At 47.3% G+C, this 20,203-nt stretch overlaps 1 protein-coding gene across 7 annotated transcripts in view; it reads right to left on the bottom strand.

Annotated features, from left to right (window-relative positions):
* TMEM63C (transmembrane protein 63C) overlaps positions 1-20,203 on the bottom strand; it is a 130,638-nt gene that overhangs the window by 83,966 nt on the left and 26,469 nt on the right. The gene's annotated exons all lie outside the window — the stretch shown is intronic.

Genomic DNA, 20,203 nt, shown 5'->3' with positions numbered 1-20,203 from the left:
AAGCCTGTGGGAGAGCCCCAAGACTTTAACTGGAACTTAAATCTTTATAAAGCAACTTATTCTTTCCATCAGACTTATTTGTGCATTTGAAAAATGAAAGAGTGCAAGGACATAATCAGCATTCAGAATAGTGGTCACCTCCACGAGAAGGTAGGGAAAGGTGATGGGAAGTATACCGGGGAATATTTAACTGTAGTGACATGCTTTGCTTCTTAAGTGGGTAATGAGTTTTTTGCTCTGCTGTTCTTTATATCTTATATCTTTTTGTTTCAAATATCACCAATTTTAAAAGACTACAAGGACATGAATCTCTACATGTTAAACTCTCTGACGGGTGCGTGGGTGGCTCAGTCGGTTAAGCATCTGTCTGTGGCTCAGGTCAGTATCTCAGGGTCCTGGGATTGAACCTGACCTGAGGGCTCTCTGCTCAGCAGGGAGTCTATCTGCCCCTCCCCCTCCTGCTCAGGTGCTCGGGCTCTCTCTCAAACAAATAAAATCTTCAAAAAAATTTTTTTAATCTCTGAAAGTATAATGAAAACATTGAATTAAGATATTGGTCATAGAAAACATATGCATCTAGGGGTGCCTGGGTAGCTCAGTGGTTGGGCGTGATTCCAGAATCCTGGGATCAAGTCCCACATAGGGCTCCTTGCATAAAGCCTGCTTCTGCCTATATCTCTGGCTCTCTCTCCACCTCTCTCTGTGTCTCTCATGAGTAAATAAATAAAATTAAAAAAAAAAACATATGCATCTAGATTTTGGTTCCTTGGCACTGTTTCTCCTGTCCTTCAGAGATGCATCCTTGTTCTCTGCCTCTTCTCTCTGTTTCCTGAAGCAGCTGGAGGGGCTCCCATGATAGAGCGAGCAGCGACAGAGGTGGTAGGCACCCATGGGTCATTTGTTGAGTCTGATGCCTCGAGGCTAGTACTACCTGCTTTCTAGTATATTTTACTCCTGACTTTATTACCAACACATTATTAGTGTGTGGGAAAATATGGCTAACATGTGCCTTTATGCAGCAGGGACAGGATTCTCTCTAGATTTCATTTCCTCTTTGGCTGGGCAAGGCTTAATATTCCTAGCTCTGTTCCCTGCATCCTTTCAAATGCTTCTGGTCCCTGAGGAAATCTTCCTTCTGTGTCTCACAGTCTGATGAGCTGGAGAACCAGCTCCCTCCCTGCCCGGGTATTTCCCTCACTAACCTAGCCAAGGCACACAGTGGTAGCTAACATTTGTTAGACTTGAGCTATGTGACTTGTTTCATCCTCATGACGACCCTACATGATAGATTCTATTATTATAGTTATCATCTGATCTTTGACATATCTCAGGTAAGAGAGATATCACTGTTCTCATATATAACACTTTATGGATGAGGAATCTGAGGTTCAATAATACGGCCAAGGTCACCCAAGCAGGGAGTGGCTCAGCTAACACTAGAACAGTTTTTCTCTCTAGATTCTGTGTTTCTTGCAGATGGCCAGGAGGACTGCCTGGGCAACCTGTAGAATAATGAGAAACAATAAATCATGGTTGATCTAAGCCACTGGGTTTTTGGTGGTTTGTTTTATGGCAATTATTTAACTAAAACAAATGCTGAAAATTAGGTTGTAGATGAAGGTTTTCTCCATATTTATAACATGTTGTTAAGTGAAAAAAGCAGGTTATAAAACAATATATACAACATGATTTCACTGTTGTAAAAAAAAAAAAAAAAGCAATGAATCTGATTCTGTTCAATTCCTGATTTGGATAGTGTGTTTGATGTGGAAGGATGTTTGTGTCCCTAACAGGATGTTGATTCCTTCAGGTCCCATTGCCTGGGAGATGCTGACTGGAGCCCAAAGGTGGGAGTGCGGGGAGTAACAGGGTGGTAGGGAGTTCCTCACTACCAAGAGAGGTGGAAAGCACTACCACGTGTGGCATTCCCTGAGGCATTTGAAGGCTCCAGAACCAGCCCTGCTACTCCAACCAGCACCTCCACTTCTCCCTCCTTTCTACCAGCTTGTCCCTCCGTCCTACTGATGGATAGGGATGGTCAGAGTGCTCAGTCCTGGGTGGGACCAGCTACCCTGATTTTCAGGGCCCGTGAAAAATGACAATGAGTGGCTCCTTGTTCAAAAATTGTGAAGAATTTCAAGACGGCAGAGCATTGGCCAAGCATGGGGCACTTCTGGTCCTGGGGCTCCCTGTGACTGCATAGGTCAAATGACCCCAGGCTAGGGCAGGTGTGCTCTGGTTTCCCTTCCACTTTCTGGGGGTGCTGGACGGTGGCTAGAGACTACTTACTCCCAGAGTGGGGTGCCTGTGATGGAGGACTGGACCCCCTGCCTCAGCTGGGTACCTGCCCTTGGCCTCTGAGAAGGGGGATGGGAAGGAGAATGGACAGAGACACCAGGGGCAGTGGAGGGGGCTGGCCTGCCTGCCTCCATCTGGCCAGGCAAGCCTACAAGAGTTTCCTGTGGAGGGTGGGGGGAGCTGGGGAGGAATTCCAGGGGTGGGTTCCAGCGCCAGAGTTGACTGGGTATATAGGAAAATGTCTAGGCAGAGGAGCCTCTGCTCAGAGAACTCAACTACACCCCATTTGGAAGCTAGCCCTGGGAAGTACTGGTCATAAGGGAGTGCTGGACAAGAAAACAAGACCCGTGGCTGGCCGCCCCACCCCCCAGCTCTCATGGCCTCCCCATCACACCCTCACCCCAAACCCTGGAGGTGAGAGCATTCTGATGGTGGGGGAGGGAGGAGAAGCCCCCATGGTTAGCCTTGCTTGGAGGAGAATCACCCTAGATTTGCCTATGATGTTTGATTCTTAAATCGGACTGGATTCTCCTGTTTTTTTTTTTTTTAAGATTTTATTTATTTATTCATGAGAGACACAGATTGAGAGAGAGAGAGAGAGAGTGGGGCAGAGACACAGGCAGAGGGAGAAGCAGGCTCCCTGCCCCAGGGAGCCCGAGGTGGGACTTGATCCCGGGTCTCCTGGATCACACCGTGGGCTGAAGGCAGCTCTAACCCACTGAGCTACCTGGGCTGCCCCTGGGTTTTTAATAATTAGAAAAAAAAAAAAAAAGGAAATCTGATCAGAAAACTAGGAATCTGACTGGACTATTGTTCAGGGACAGAAAAGATTTGACAAGGCATGTTAAAGGCTGTGGTTAGAGACAAAGGTAAACACGTTCCCTGTTTGGATCTTGTCCAATTCAGGTTTGGGTTTTTGTTTTTGATTTTTTTCCATAAACCAGGTCCACATGAACAGAGATATGCCTGGAAGGGTCTAGAGTTGGGTGTTAGACAACATTCGGGTTTGGGGATTTTTGTACTAAGACCAAAAAAATGACTTTCAGTGGAAGGAAGCGCTATGTCCACCCTCCAGCCGTGCTCTGAGCCCACCGGCTACTTAGAGCCTCGCCTCGGGACCCAGCGCCCAGCTGGCTCTGGGGGAAGGATTCCATCCTTCACCTCTTCACCCCACCCGGTGGGAGTCCCTTTGGACCCAGGGCCCCAGCCTCATTCATTTTTGTCCCCCGCGGCGCGGGACAAGTCTCATAAAATTCTGTCACATCAAAATACCACATCAGAGGCAGGAAGGCTCCTTTCCTCCGTGAGGGCGTGATTTACAGCGGGCAGGTGCAGGACGAGGCGGTGAAGTGGAGATGCGTGTAGGGTGACCGACCTGTCCCTGGGATTGTCCCTTGTCCTCGGCCATCTGGGACAGTTAGCTGCCCTAGGGGTAGGGTTGGGTGTTGGATGGAAGAGAAGGCTGGTAGAAATGGGGTGAGGGAATTGAATTTAAATTTTAAAAAATTAAAAAAAAACATGAAATGGGGTGAGGACAGAGAGAGGGGTGGAAACATGACAGGGACAGTGGCAGCTGCCTTTCTCTTGTCTCCTTGGCTTTTACATCTTGTGGGGAACAAAGCCTCTCTCTGCTAGGAGGGGCTCCTCCTTCTTAAGCTGAGAGGGGTGTGTGTGTGTGTGTGTGTGTGCTGAGAGCTCGCACCAAGCTAGAGCTGCTCTCTCTCTCTCTCTCTCAATCTCTCTCTCACAGCAGGCCTGCCCCCCTCCTCTGAAGCTCCAGTGGGAATGACTCAGCAGGAAAACCAGGCCTGCTCCTCACTCTGGCTCCAGTGCAGCTGCTGGGGCCCCGCACCCACAACTCCCTGCCCCCTGCTTCTCCTCCTTATGGCACCTAAGGCATGAATCTCCCTGACTCCGATCACCAGAGCAGGGGACTTCCCAGGCCGAGGCTCCTCTCATCTACCTTGGTGACCTACAGGAGAGGTGCTGGGCAGCCCCCTGCGGAGCAGCTGGCCCCTACGCACCCCATCTCTGTCCTCTCACCCCAAGAGAGGGCTCCCTGAGCGGAGCACCATGCTAGACACTCGGCACGCATCATTTCATTTCATCCCCATGTGGTGAGGAGGGTGCTCTGATTATTGTCACCTATGGATTCAGAAAGTGAGGCACAAGAGGCTGGGTCCCTCCTTCATACCCTGTTCTGAAGGATAGACACACCCACTCGGGCTAAAATGCATGGGCAGGCACTCACTCAAGACCTGTGCCCTCTAGGTAACAGGGGCACCTGGCTGGCTCAGTCAGTAGGGCATGGGACTCTTGATCTCAGGGTTGTGAGTTTGAGCCCCACGGTGGGTGTAGAGATCACTTAAATAAATAAACAGGAAAAAAAAAAAAAAAAAAAGGACTGTAGGTAACAGCTGGAAACAATTTGTACTCACCCAGTAGGGCACATCAAATAAATCATGGTGCATCTGCACGATGGGATACGATGCCCCATACCGAGCGATGCCCCATACTCAGCAGAAAGCCTGCATCTCTACCTCCCTCTCTGCCCCTCCCCCAACTGGTGCTTACTCTTTCTCCCTCCCCCCCCTCAAATAAATAAATCCTTAAAAAAATTAAAATTAAAAAGAAAAAGGCCGATGTGCTCTATGTGTCCAGGGACATGAGCAACCACCAGGTAGAGCAATCAGGCTGGGAAAGGGTGCTGGGCAACTTAGCAGCTCGGAGGGTCAGGAGGCAGATGCACCCAGTCCGGCTGATAGCCCAAGGAGTACATTGGCACAAACAGAAAATAAAGCAGAGTGCATAGCCGTGTGCCGGTAGACTACTGTGTGTGCGTGTGCGAGCACCCTCAGATAGAGGCTCCCACCTGCAGACTGGCCCTGGAAGAGGACACAAGCAATGGTGACAATAGCGATCCCCGGGGAGGAGAACCAGGGACTGGGAGCAGTGGGGCAGAAGAAGACCCTCACTTACTGCAGCTATGTGTGGTTCCGACTTCATAGATTCCTCCTGAAAATGAGAAACCATTGTTTAAAGACTACAATGCAGTGTGCAAAAGCAAACTTGGCATCTGCCTTCAGAGCTCAGACGCTGAAACACGGGCACCAAGGTGTCTCTTAAAATTTTATTTTTAAAGGGAAAGAAGGGGAACTGAGTGGGAAAAATTAGGGTGACAAACCATGAGAGACTCCTAACTCTGGGAAATGAACAAAGGGTTATGGAAGGGGAGGCATGTGGGGGGCTGGGGTAACTGGGTGACGGGCACTGAGGATGGCACTTATTGGGATGGGCACTGGATGTTATACTATACATTGGCAAATTGAATTTAAATAAAAAATGTAAAAAATTAATTAATTAATTTAAAAAATGAAATTTTCTTTTTAAGTAATCTTTACTCCCAACATGGGGCCCAAACTCACAACTCTGAGATTAAGAGTCCCCCACACTCCACTGACTGAGCCAGCCAGGTATCCCAAGAACCAGGTGTTCTAAAAGAGTTGTACCCCTCTTCCCACATACAAATACCCTCTCACTCATGCACACAGCATCCTGGTACCCAAACATGCAGACACCTACACACACACACACACACACACACACACACACACGCCTGCATGCCTTAATTTAAAATCTTCTAGGGACACCTGTGTGGCTCAGTGGTTGAGCATCTGCCTTTGGCTCAGGTCGTGATCCTGGGGTCCTGGGATCGAGTCGTCCATCGGGAGACTGCTGGGAGCCTGCTTCTCCATCTGCCTATATCTCTGCCTCTCTGTGTGTGTCTTTCATGAATAAATAAATAAAATCTTTAAAACACACACATACACACACAAAACCCTACCTAGAATATATAACTCATGAAAATGCCATGGCTTGAGAGTCAGAGAGCTGGTCCCAGTCTCAGGGCTGCCACCTGCTATCTGGCTGGCCAGTGCCAACTGCTTAGCAGGCCTCAGGCTCGGAGGTCCAATCTGTCCAATGGGGATGAGGTACCTAACGCACAAGGCAGCTATGAGGATGCAGGGCGGGGAACAGGGGGCTGGGGGGCACTGACCGTGCCAATGCCCCATCCCTCATTCCCTGCCCTGGGGTGTCTGAGGGCTTGTGTTCCCCTTCTTACAGGAAGAGGTGATGAATAGGCAAAGGAGTATTTCAAGAGTGGGAGCAGACAGCAAGGTGGGACCAAGGGGCCTCAGCCCCCACGAAGTGTCTCCTAAGCAAGAAAGAGAATGCGGTGGCGGGTCAGGAAAGCACATTTAGCAGCATTCTAGAAACCTCTGCCCAGCTCACCAAGGCAACCGCCACCGCTCCTGCCTGCAGCAGCCGCTGTCACAGGGCCTCCCCCTCACGGCTCCCCACACCTTCACTTCAGTCAGATTCTGCTCTAGAAAGAGATGAGGGGGCAGTGTTGGATGCGTGGGAGACTTTGGGGTGTGGGGGGCAGGGATGCCAAATCGGAACCTGCAAAGAATCGGTCTGGGCCGCTGAGAGCTGGGCGGGTGGGGGGTTTGGGAGGGTGTTGCAGTACTGAATGTTGTCATCATGCTAATCACAACCAAATACAATGGTTACTTCTGATGAAGTTCTGGAATACAGGTGAGGTCTGGAGCCGAAGACCAAGAAAGAATTCTTGAGACGTCTTTGGTGCAAAATGGTGGTTTTATTAAAGCACAGGGACAGGGCTGATTATATACCTGGGAGTTGGGAGAGGTGTGAGGATAGCAGTACTCTCTAAGGACTATTGGAAGCAAGGTTCCCAGGACCTTGAGGGGACTGGATACTTTTGGGAAAAGCCATTTATAACCCTCTAATAAAATCTGAGTCATGAGACCCTTCAGATGTATATCGGTGGCTCATATGCTTGGGACACGTATCTTGGGGGTTTAGAGATAAAGGGAAATTTCTAAAGGAATTTTTCTACATTAAAGCAGACTTACAGGATCCTGGGGGTCGGGCTAAGGTTGTCTTTTACCCTTCCAAAGTATGAACATGGGAGGCAGTTGAGTCCCTAGAGGAATGTCACTCTGCCTGTTTCAAGGACTTGTCAATGTGCTGCCCCAGGCTCATGTCTTGTCCTCAGCTAGCCCTGTGTTCCCTCATCAACTTCCACACAAAGAGGAAATGACATTCTTACTGCCTTTGCCTTAGTCCTGTTCTGTGATGTTAGGGTCCGGCTCAATTTATGCCATGGAAACTGCTTAATGGAGGCACCTCCTGTAGGAAGGAGATGGTACTTCACAGGCAAGAAGCACTAGAGAATTCTTAGGGTTCCTCCATAACCGTCTTCTTTCCTCTCCCCTTAGCAATTGGACTCATCTGAAATAAAGACCATTTCCTAGGCTTCTTTGCCATCTAGATATGATCGTGTGACTGAGTTCTAACCAGTGGAGATAAGTGGAAGTATCGTGAATAACTTCCAGGGAATGTTCTTAGGTAGAAAGGGTATGCCCTTGCTCAGGTGTCTTTCCTAATTCCCACTGGCGGAATGTTGACTTGATGGCTGGAGCTCAAGCAGCCATTTTGTACTGTGAAGTGGAAGCTGCATCCTAAGAATGGTGGGGAAATGTTATAGAAGGGGCCTGGGGCCTGATATTATAAAGCACTTTGCCAGCCCTGAAATGCCACCTCTACCATGAGGATGAGGACTACAGCTGACAGATGACAGGAGGGTACTAGAAAGAGCTAGAGTCCTTCTTGAAACTATACAATGACCGTATTAGCTCTGGACTGCCTGCCTCTAGACTTTGTCTACATGTGAGGGCAATGCATCACTTAAGCCACTAGTACTTTGAGTTTCCTGTCTTCTCACACCCAAACCAAACTGGAAGTGAAACCCATAGTGAGTTTTTCGCTGCTTCTTCAACCTTGCGCAGGATGAGCAGGGCAGGGAAGACCCCAGCAAAGCCTCTCTTGATCTGGACCTTGGAGGGTAATGTATCATGGGGAGGCCAAAGTGGTATCTACAGTGTCCAGGCATGAAGTGGCCGAGGAACTAGAAAGGGAGAGAGTGGACAAGGATTCTTTCTTCTTGGAGTCCCAGAGGAATGGGATGGAGCCTGATGATTCAGAAATAAGATGGCAACTATGCTAAATCTTTTGCCCCTTCCCATGAGATGGTAAGCGAGGAGAAGGTAGAGACTGGCTCAGAGCCCGGCACATAGTAGATGCTCAATAAATATTTGTTCACTGGCTAACTGACTGTACTGTACGATGGAGTCTGGGGCAGAGACTGAAGTGGCCAAAGTCCCTGAGGGAGGATGGAGTGGTGGTGGAGATCAGGAGAAAGATCCCTCAGGATAAGATGACTGGGGGGTGGGGGTAGTGACAAAAGGGCACTCATGGGGTCCGCAGCACACCCCTGCCCCAACAGTGTGGCATATCCTTCCAGGGGCAGTTGGGAGAGTCCTGCATTTCATTAATGCAGGATATTCCTGGGCAGAGGTGCCTTACAGCTAGTGATGTGCAGCCATGTTCAGGGGAGCACATGTTTCCCACAACCTCAACGGCAGGGATATTACTGCAGTCTTTACAGAAGAGAAACCCAGATCCCAGAACTGCAAGGTCCCTTGCCGAAGATCACTCGCAAGGAGATGCAGCAGCTGGGACTTGAACCCAAGGCTTCCAATCACAATTACCTTCTTTGGAACAAAAGATGCAGGTCGGGATTTCTGATGCTAAACGTCTCTTTCCCCTGAAGCTCCCAGGCCAACGCTAAGGCCCTGGGTGTGGTTCATAAAATTGTGGAGGTGGGACAAGGCTGGAAGAGGGTGTCAGGCAACTTCTCAGCAGATTGGAGGGCTGGTAGACAGATGTGCCCAGCACTCCAGATAGCCCCAACAGTGCATTTGCACAAACGGGAGGGGGGGCGGGGGGGGGGGGCTTAACTTAAGATACTTTACTGCCATCTGCTGGGAAAGTGTCACAATAACCATAAAAATCTATGTTGATCTAAGTGTGAAAACGTTGTCCTGGAATTGTAAAGTGCAGAACCTGAACAACTGTACAGGGAAGTCCTAGAGGTCTCTTCTCTTGCCTGAGAGAATGAAAAAGACAAGGTCTCTGCTACCATGATGGTTCAAGTTCTGTCCCCTTTCTTTTCTGCTTGGGAGTCCCTGGTTCAAACGGTCTATAGTGGTCTGCCTCCCACAGGTTCTCCACCCAGATCCTTTCCTTCTATTCTGCTATTCTGTGAACATGTCCTGAACATCTGCCCTCGGCCAGCTTCCATTCTGGGCATTGCTGGTAAAAACGTGGGCAGAACCCTCTCTGTCCTTCCTGAGTTCACAGTCCAACAGAGGACAACCGACCAAGCCATTAAAACTTGTGGGGACGCCTGGGTGGCTCAGCAGTTGGGTGTCTGCCTTTGGCTCAGGGTGTGATCCCGCAGTCCCAGGATCAAGTCCTGCATAGGGCTCCCTGCATGGAGCCTGCTTCTCCTTCTGTCTCTGCCTCTCTCTGTGTGTCTTTCGTGAATAAATAAATGAAATCTTAAAAAAACAAAAGCAAAAAACAGTGTGATTTGGTGGTAGAAGGACACACGTTAGTCAGACTTGGAGGCTTAGGGAAGGTTTCCCGCAGAAAGTGACAGCAATTGGGAAGCCTGAAGGATGAGTACAATAAGGCAGGCAGAGGGGCAGGGAGTGTGGTCCAGGTGGAAAGGGCTGAAGGCTAGAGTGAGTGTGTAGCCTACAGGGCCTTGGGTAAAATCCTGGAGCACTCCAGATGGGGCCTTGGGGCCCCAGGAGTCCCAGGGTTCTGCTGGGGGAGGCTCCCAGTCCGGTGGGCACCAGAGATGGTGAGTCAGGGCTGGCTTCTGACGGGGGTGGCAATGGGGCAGGAGCCTTCACTCGGTCAATCTTAGACCCACTGACAAGAAGTGGTTAGTGTGCCACATTCTATGGCTTGAACTGAGGCTCAGAGAGGTTAGGTAACTTGCTCCAGGTCACATAACTGGACAGTGACTGAGTCAGATTGACCCCCCTATCTGTGTGGCTCTGGGATCCTGTGGCAATGCCCCGTAGGGTGCTGTGGGTGCCTCTGCTGAAGGATGCGGGGGCGGGGGGTGAGCCGACCAGCTCCTTCCCCACCTGCTCTAGGCCTTGACACCTCACATCCCGAGTCCAGAAGTGGAAAAGAGAAGGAAGGAGGGGCGGGTCCTCACTGCCACCACCCATAAGGCCCAGGCAGTTCTGCTCCAGGCTAGAGGGTCGGTGCGCAGCGCCTTATTCAGGCTCCCTACAGTCCACCCTCAAGGGTTGCCCTCAACTCAGGGACAGTGCATCTCCCCCTGCAGGGCCTCAGAATGGCAGCCTGTCTGCTCCTGGGTGGTGGGGGTGGGGGGATGGCCTGCAGGCTCTTTGTTTCTTCCTCAAGGCTTCAGACTCTTTTACAAGAGTACAGAAATGTACTGAAGTATGTCTTCTGGTCCAGATCAGAGAAAGGATGCGCATCTCTCCTGGACTACTGGGGTCCCTCACCATTCACCAGCTGGCACCGCTGGAACACTTTCCCCAGCCCCCGGCTCTGCCCCAGGAGGATGTGGAGAGTGTCTCACCAGGCAGTTGAGACCTCCACGAGACCATGTATATCAAATCCTGGGCATGTGATCACTGTTTACCCCGTCCCCGTCCCAGCGGTCAGCTCTCACCCTGCTGTGATGGAGGATTCAGTGACCAACAATCTTGACCTGCTCCTGGTGCCGTTAGAGTCTGCTACTACACACACACACACACACACACACACACCCCAGGTGGAGGGGCAGCTCACTCCAGGAAGGCAGAGGCTCTGATGCAGTTTCCTTCAGCACTAACCAAGAAGCAACAATGCATGTAAAGTGCCCAACACAGAGCCGAACCCAAAGCAGAGGAGGGTTTCATAAGCACTGCCTTTCACCTTTCCCCTTTCTTCCACCTTCAAGCCCTGGCTGGAAATGGATGCAGCCTAGAAGGGTGGGGGGCCCCTTTAGCTGCCCCCAGGGTTGAATAGTTAGGGTCATGGGGATTGGACCTTACAGGTTTCATTTGTTTGCAAGAGAAGGCTTTCAGGTTATTCCTTGGCCAGGCCTCTGGAAGCTTTCATTAGCCAGGAGCAGGGCCACCCAACCCTTGGGCTTCAGTTTCCTTATCTATAAATTTAGGCCAGTAATATTTACTTTGCATCATCATCGTGAGGATTAAAATGCAAGAAGTACCTAAAGAGTCTACCACAATGCCAGAAAGAAGATAAACACAAAACAAATTATAGCCGTAATCACAATGATGGGATCCAGAAGGGTTTGGAACAGTCTGAAGGATGCTACTCTCAACCACCCAACTGCCAACCGCTGTGGGAGGCTGCAAATGCGGCTGCCATCGCTGAGGAGGAGCCAGGATACAATCTCTCCCTACTCTACTCCTCTCGTGGGAGGGAAGCTGGTACCAAGTTTCAGGAGGGTAGTTTGGCAATAGGAATCCTTTAGATCCAGCCACTCTCCTAGTAGGAATTCAGCCAAAGAAATAATCATAGAGCCCCGTGGGGTTGTTTGTGCTAGGACATTCATTGCAATGTTGCTAATAATAGTGAGAAATTAGAAATAATCTAAAATTAGAGATGCACTCAATACACGCTTTGGTTGAATGCCAGGTGGCCAAGTGTTGAGACCAGTATTCAGCCGCAGTCCAGGCCAACGTCTACTATCACCTTCATGGAACAAATGTTTCTGATGAAGGAGTACATCTAAAATTGTATCCGAGATTATTCTTGATGATAACTTCACTGTTAATGAATTGCATTGTCAGTGCTGAACAGTGTAACATGACGGTACAAGAATAACACCCCCCTAGAGCCAGTAGTGGCCCCTTGCTCCTCTACTCTATATATTATGCACATTTGTGCTAATAAATCAGTGCTTCATTTTGATTGATGATGGTGGAGGAGCATGATCCTCACTTTTCCCGATAATGTCTTCTCTTTATGTTCTTTATATTCCTTGCCACGTTGGGTCAGACACGATTCACCATGGATACTGTTACATATGATAGAGGTTTTCTTCCTCATGAAATTGGGAGGCTGATTGACATCCTGTTTTTAGCTTATCTTTACAAGATCAATTGTAAAGGTATTCACAATTGGACTTTTTTATTAAAGACTTAACGGCCTACAAAGAACAGAGTAACTAAAAATTGATATTCTTAAAGATTATTTGGTTTAGTGTTACGAAATGCAAGCATACCAAACAATTCTACAAAAATCAGAACTAGGATATAATCTGCTTTCCATTATTCTGTTTCATAGTATTATTTTAATGTTTTACTGTTGTTGCCTCAAAAAGTATCTGGCTGACATGCTTCTCAATATTTGAATTAGTTTTCAATGTTTCCTTCTATGTTTAAACACTTGAAAACTCGTAATCATTTTTGTACATGAAAGGGACCATGTTTATAACCATTATGAGTGATCCAGCATTTTGCTCTTATAATAATAAATATATATTTAAGCTTTAACTGGCTGATAGGATTTCAACAACTAAAGCATGAAAGGAGATATTCATTACATGCTACGTCTAGAAGGTTATCGACATTTGAAAGTAATGATTAACAGTAAATCCAAATGACATGCCATATGTGTATCACAGAGGTTATTATGCTTCTTGGATGCAAAGATTATGTAACATGGTCACAGAATCATGGATCATACACTAGTCCAGGTAGCCCAGAAATGACAATGAAGTCTGAACTTAAGCTCTTCAATTCAGCCTTTCAAAGACCAAGGCTGTAGATGAAACTGAAGGGCATAGTTTGACCAGACACTAAGGTCAAAGCCAAATTCTGGTGTATCCATCCTAAACTGTGTCCCTTCTGTAATAGAAACAATCAGGCTGGCCATTAAAAATGATGTTGGGCTGGGGATCCTTGAGTGGCTCAGTGGTTTAGCGTCTGCCTTTGGCCCAGGGCGTGGTCCTGGAATCCCGGGATCGAGTCCCACATCGATCTCCATGCATGGGGCCTGCTTCTTCCTCTGCCTGTGTCTCTGCCTCTCTCTCTGTGTCTCTCATGAATAAATAAATAAAAGCTTAAAAAATAAATAAATAAATAAATAAATAAATAATAAAAATGACGTTGGGGGCGTCTGGGTGGCTCAGTTGGTTAGGCAACTCTTGCTTTAAGCTCAGCTCATGATCTCATGAGTTGTGGGATCCAGCCCGTGGGGGGGCTCCACGCTGGGAGGGTGCTTGAAAGATTCTCTCCGTCTGCCCCTCCCCGTGCGCGCTCTCTCACTCTCTCAAATAAATAAATAAATAAATCTTCCCAAAAATGGTGTTTAGAAAATATATTTATCAACATAGGAGGATTGTCTTACTATTGCGGAATTTTAAATACTGATTTTTATAAAAGAGGATGAAGATGTAAGGCCAAATTGACAATTAAAAGGAAAAAATCAGAATGAATAGAAGATTGAAAGACACACACAAAATACTAATGATTATTATCTCTGGGTTTAGGATCAAAGGATTCTGGCTTTATTTTTCATTAAAATTTAAAACTTTCATACAAAAAATGTTACTCGTATGGTCTTTTAAAATTAAAAAATAAAGTACATCTTTTCTATCTCCCCTTTCTGCCTCATCCAGGGCCAGCTGTCAAGCTTGCTGAACTGGCCAGATGGTCTGGGACACTGAGCACGGCTGCCAGTAGCGCTCACTGCCCATGTTCATTGGAGGTCAGGGCTTTGTCAGGCTGGAGCTGCTTTCCTTGGGCCTGTTTCTGTGAGGAGAAATGCCCGAAGGACGGTATGGGTCCGTGGGAGGGTGGGAAAAGGCAGAGGTAATAGCCTCATTTGACCAATGAGGAAACAGAATCTTAAAGACATCGAAAATGCTAGGAAACTCCTGCTTCTGTACGGAGACCTGGGGGCTGGATAACTTGATGTGTCTAAAATTTCCCATAGTAGAAGAAAAAGCGCCAAGGCTGGCCTCCAAATTAATGTTCCTTTCCCTCTGGGTCAATACAACCCATAGATTTTAGCTGATTCCATAGGTACCTATAGCTAGGTGTGGCCACGTTGACTAAGTCCTGGCTAATGAGAGGTAAGTGGATGTGTTGCGTGTGACTTCCGGGAGATGTCCTTAAAGAGAGGGGTATGTCCTTTATCTTTTTCTCCTTCTTGCTGGCTGGAATATGGACATGATGGGTGGGACATGAGCAACCATTCTGGGCCATGAGACAACACGCTCAGGAAGATGGGACAACAAAATAGAAAGAATCTGGGTCCCATGTGATCATGACACTTCCCTACCAGCCCTGGACTGGCTCCTTTAAACTTCATTTGTGTGAGAGTGAGGCAAACTTCCATCTTGGTTTAAACCCATGTTTAATTAATTAAGATTAGGTACACTAGGGACACCTGGGTGGCTTAGTGGTTGAGCGTCTCCTTCGGCTCAGGGCGTGGTCCCGGGGTCCTGGGATTGAGTCCTGCAACAGGCTCCATGCAGGGAGCCCGCTTCTCCCTCTGCCTATATCTCTGCCTCTCTCTGTGTGTCTCTCATGAATAAATAAATAAATTTAGTTAATTAATTAAATCTTTTTTAAAAAAGAAAAAAATTAGGCACACCAGCTGCCACTTATTTAATACTTACTATGCCAGCCACCATTCTAAGTGCATTATGGATGTGATCTGGTTTAGTCTATATAGCATCTCTATGAGGTGGGAATCATAATTAACCCTGCTTTACAGATAAGGAACGTGAGACACAGAAAGGTCAACTGACTTGCTCAAGGTTGTACAAGTGACTGGTGAAACAATCTGAGCCTAGATAATCGGACCCCAGAGCCTGTCCTCTCATTGCTCTTCCGGACCCTCTCCTTTGGCTCCCTTTTATCTCCTGGTCCCATCTGACACTTCCATCCACTACTGCAGGCCTGTTTATATTAATTCCACTCCCCCATCCCATCCCATTCCTGATCTCCAGCAAAAAGCCCATTCTTTTTTTTTTTTTTTTTTTTCCAAAAAGCCCATTCTCTCTACACCCTGTGTCATTGAGAAAAGATTTTGGCTGGCTAATTCATACTAAAGTGTAAGAGAGATCAACATTAGCATAACATGTTACTTTGCCATCAGGAAAACAGGCTCTTTATTTCTACGTCAGTGTCAGGGTTTAGGTGTGAAAGACAGAAGGAATCACATCCGGTGGGACTTGGACACTGGAATCACGCGACCCAGATTTTATTTCTGCTGCCGGCACGCTTTGCAATCTTGGCAAATCTCACAACCATTCTGAGTCTCCACTTCTCCCTCTACAAAATCGGTAGAGTCAGACCTTCAGTAGACAGAGCTGTTGTAAGGATTTAATAAGTTAACCAATGCAAAGGCACTTGGCCCCCTATCAGCCTGACACATAACAAACATCCAGAAATATGAATCTTTAGGAGTTGAATTCTGTTTATCCATTGCTCCCTAGAGCCTATTTTTTTAAAGGTCAGATATTGAGGTATAAACAGTTCTATAAGTTTTGACAAACATATAGTCATGTAACTATCACCACAACCAAGGTATAGATTTTTTTACACCCCAAAGAGTTCCCTCATGCTCTCTGTCCCCCAAGCTGCCTCTTATTTATGCTAATATTTATGTCCCAGGCTCTATGCTGGATCTAAGCTACAGAAACAAAGCTGGTGGGTAAGTCCCTGTTCCTGGGGATTTACAGTCTATCCGATGAAAAGAAGCAATAAAAAAGTGAACAGACATACAAACAAGATCATCATGGATGCAGTAGGTGCTAGGCAGCAAGCAAGAGTATTTGGTGGCTGGTAGCTAGGGGACTGTTTCAGTAGAAAGGACAGGTGCTATTGAGTTGGCAGCTTTGTCGTGAAAAAATGATGACAAAATGCAAGTTAGCTAAAACCCCCATTTAATGGGCAGAGAATTTGAGGTTCAGAGAAGCTAAGGAATGTGCTCAAGGTCACGCAGCAAGTAAATGGGAAACAGAAGGATTCAGGCCAAGGCCAGCACGCACTAAAAGCTCACACGAAAAGCACTTGCTTTTTTCTTTCTTTTCTTTTCTTTCTTTTCTTTTCTTTTCTTTTCTTTCTCTTTCTTTCTTTCCCTTTCTTTCTTTCTTTCTTTCTTTCTTTCTTTCTTTCTTTCTTTCTTTCTTTCCTTCTTTCCTTCTTTCTTTCTTTTTTCTTTCTTTTCGGTCACACCACACTGCCTCTCTCCTAGGCCCCAGGCCATCTCTGCTGGATCACTGGGGGAGATGGAGGCAGAAGGGGGGTGGCGGTCAGGAGTGTGAGGTCTGGGCCGCCTGCTGCTCTGTGACGGTTATAACATACTACAACCTATCTGAGAGTTTCACAAGCAGCCGAGGGCACTGCAGTGCCTTTCCTGGTCTCACCTCCCTCCTCCTCTAATTGAGATGTCAACCTTCTGCCTCATTCCCTCCCATCCTGGACACCTGGCCTTGCAGCGCTCTCAGCAGAGACAGCTAATCTCCCCTGCGCCCCTGAGCGCCCTCCATCATGAAGACATAAAGTGAGATTATGTCAAACACATGAGCATGCACTCCCTTGGCCCCTCTTCTTCTTTTCTTTCCACTCTCTTTCTCCCTCCTCTCCCCTCTGCCCTCTGCCTCCCTCCTCTTTTCCCTCCCTATGCCCCCTCTTTCTCTCTCCCTCTGTCTCCTGCATGCTTTGAGACCAAAGGGCCAGTTCATCTTGCTGCCACCACCTTGGCTACGCTGTGCACCGGTCCACAGGCATAGGCATCCCTAGCAGCACTGCCCGCTTGGTCCCTGGAAACCATGGCTAATTGGTAAAAGATCACATTTGTTTTTCCACAGCCTGAACACTCCAAAGGAGGTGCTGCCAAGCCAAGCCAAGAATTCCAGCCTTATGCATCAATCACCAGGGGGACTGCTGGGGTTACCTGTCACCCAGAGGGTGACATTCAGACCTGCTGTTCCTACCTTGACATGTGGGCTTTGCTGATGAGCATCACGGCTCCCAATTCCATACACACTCTCCAGCACCACAAACAGCAGAATGCTTGAGAGCATTTGATTAATGTGCTGCAAGCTTGCTTTATTCATGTAATTTTACATAAATATCTCACGTAAAAATCATGCCAGTCTTTTATGCTGAGGGAGTATGCTCTATACCTGTTTCCTTTATGCATGTGAGATACTCCAGAAAAGTTAAGTATCAGTGAGATTCTTGTGTATTAAGGCACATTTTAAATCGAACATAGGCAAGGTTTGCAAATTAACATGCAGCAAATCTCTGAACTCAGTTTCCTTATAAGAAAAATGGGTTTAATAATTTTTGCCCCAGCTAGCCTACAGGGCTGTTGAGAGACTCGTGGAATAAAATTTTAATTTTGTGGATGTACTTTGTAGCCTGCAAAGCACTTTATTACATCAAAGTAATGTTGTTGTTGCTAAAATGAAGACGTAGTTGGCCAAGTACATTACCACCTCCAAATAGAAATTTTGTAATAATACAATTTCCATGTATTTGGTTCGCTAAGACAAAGATTATTACACTTACATGTTTTTTGGATCCAGCCAGGCAGGGATGGCGTCTCACTAAGCCTTCTGAGACTTCAGGAGCACTCTGTGGTTGCCCTTGGTTATGACTTGCTATCTGCAGCAAAGAGCATCCTGTCTGAGGATGTCTATTGAAGTCTTAATTTCAGGGCACCAGTTAACCTTAAGACCCCAGTTTATCTTCACCTTGATCAATATGATATAATAAGAGTATGAGAATGGAGGAAAATCCCTACAGCCTCCTTCATTGTGGCCCCTTGCATCTTGGAATGTTCTCCATCCTAAACTGCTAGGAGCTGTAGGGCCGGAGAGACATGTGTGTGGGATTCCCCACCCAAGGGAGAAGCTGCTTGCTGCATAGAGTTCCTCTCTCGGTACACAACACTTTAAGGCAAAATGGAAAGATTGCCTCTTGGGAGGGAATTTATTTTATTCAAAGAATAGCACCAAATAGCAAGATTTATGGCACATATTTCTGGGAAAGTGCTCGGCAGCAATCAGATGCCTGTCTGTGCTCTTGTTCTCTTGGGACCGCCTGCAGGTACAGTCATGGCTTAACTATAAGAAAATATGACAAGGGCAATGAGGAGTGTAGCTTATAAATTATTTTCTGATGCTGTTTATGGAGGATGAGACTCTAGTTGGGGTGGGTAGTGGCAGGATGCAAGATCAATGGTGGCTGTGTCCTTACCAGACATTTTAAGGACCTTGGAACATCGCTTTTCCTCTCTGAGAGAGACCACTGTCAACTCATTAGTCAACACACTAGTATTCAGGGTCTCTGCTGGGCAAATCATCCTGTTATGAGATATGGAAGGGACCCCAAAATATTTCCAGCATAGCCCAGGAGCTCTTGCTTCAGCTGGAAAGGCAAGATGTTCTTGTGGGTAAAGATAAGGGCCCAGAAGGGAGCTAGGAGGAAGGAGCTAACATTGTCCCACCTCCTGCCAGGACAGAGGTGCTTAAATAACATTATCCCATTTGATCATCATCACCACGAGGTAACATCTTCACCCCATTTTAGGGATGAGAAGGCTGAGAACAGAGAGGTTAAGTGACCTGCTCCAGGGCCCACAGCTGGTAAGTAGCAATAAAATGTTCATTCCTAGTCTGTTTAATTCTGAGGGGTCCAGAATCCAGGTGAAGTTTTCAAATTGACCTCCCTATTGATTTTGTCAGGGATAAGCACCAATTTTAGAATTTTGTTTAGAAAAACAAAACAACATTCAGTTGTACTTCCTCTTACTCAGTTCACTAAGTGATATGGGTGGGGAGGGGAGGTGGGGGGGCCACTGAAGAAATACTAGCTCTAGCTCTGAAGCTTTAATGTCCTCTCCAGTTGATAAACTATATTTCTAAGTAATTGGTCTTGTCCATTTGCGTTTCCACAGCCAGACTCTTTCCTGGCTGAATATTCCCTTCCCCCACTGCCATCTTCCCACGTTCATTTAGCTTCTCTCTCTCCCTCCCCTCACACACACACACACACACACACACACACACATATCCAGACGCACACCTTCCCACCACACACCCATATGCAAAATAAAATTAGAAATACTGCCCGACTCTCAAGGTATTTAGGGAATGGAGATCTTCAATCAATATAGCCCAAATGAAGCTCTCCAGGCTCCCTCCCTCCCCAGCCAGTGCTGGAGGCCCGCAGAGCTTACCGAAGAGGGCCCAGACAGCCATGATTGTGACACAAAGCAGCTCTAAAGGGAAAAAGGCCATTTGTGCATCCCTGTGTCTGCCCTGTAGCCACTGGAGTCACAGAGCTACCAGATTCTCAGAATGCAGCCCCTTTGCAAGCTGTTCTTTTGCTTACATGTAGAACCCTTTGAGGACATGGAAAGGTTTCCGGGCCCCCTTTTTATTTTGATGTACTCTGATAAAATACAGAGAAAACAACAACTGATGGCTCAAAACTATAGGCTGAGCTGCTAAGCATACGGTGCTCATGTTCAGGGATTGCCCTTGTTTTAATCAACCAGATGAGGAAGCAATAAACACTTATTTATGATGTTAGCCTTCCCTAACATAATGGGAATAGGCCAGATGAGTGAGCTATGACAGCCCAGGAAATTGAGGTAGTGGTGGCACCATTATTCCTGCAGTGTCTCTAAAGCTTTCTCTGCTTCCTCCCCGTCCCCACTGACACACACTGGCCAAGTGTCTCTGCCCTCTGGCCCTCTTTCTCCTGTGCCTCTCAGTACCCACCTCAGAATAGTGGAGGCAGGAAGGGGAAGGACTGGAAGAGGGAGGTGGGGATGGGGTTCCAGGCAGAAGCTTCTGGTTCAAGCACTGTGTCTGGATAAATCCTTCTGTTGTCTTCCCTTCTCCCAAATCAGAGGTCCCCCTGGGTCTCAGGGTGATTCGGGCTGT

The sequence above is a fragment of the Canis lupus genome, chromosome 8 (genome assembly GCF_003254725.2).
Source record: "Canis lupus dingo isolate Sandy chromosome 8, ASM325472v2, whole genome shotgun sequence".
Taxonomy (NCBI): Eukaryota; Metazoa; Chordata; class Mammalia; order Carnivora; family Canidae; genus Canis; species Canis lupus.
Note: the sequence above shows the minus strand (reverse complement) of the source record. Positions and strands in the feature narration are given on the sequence as shown.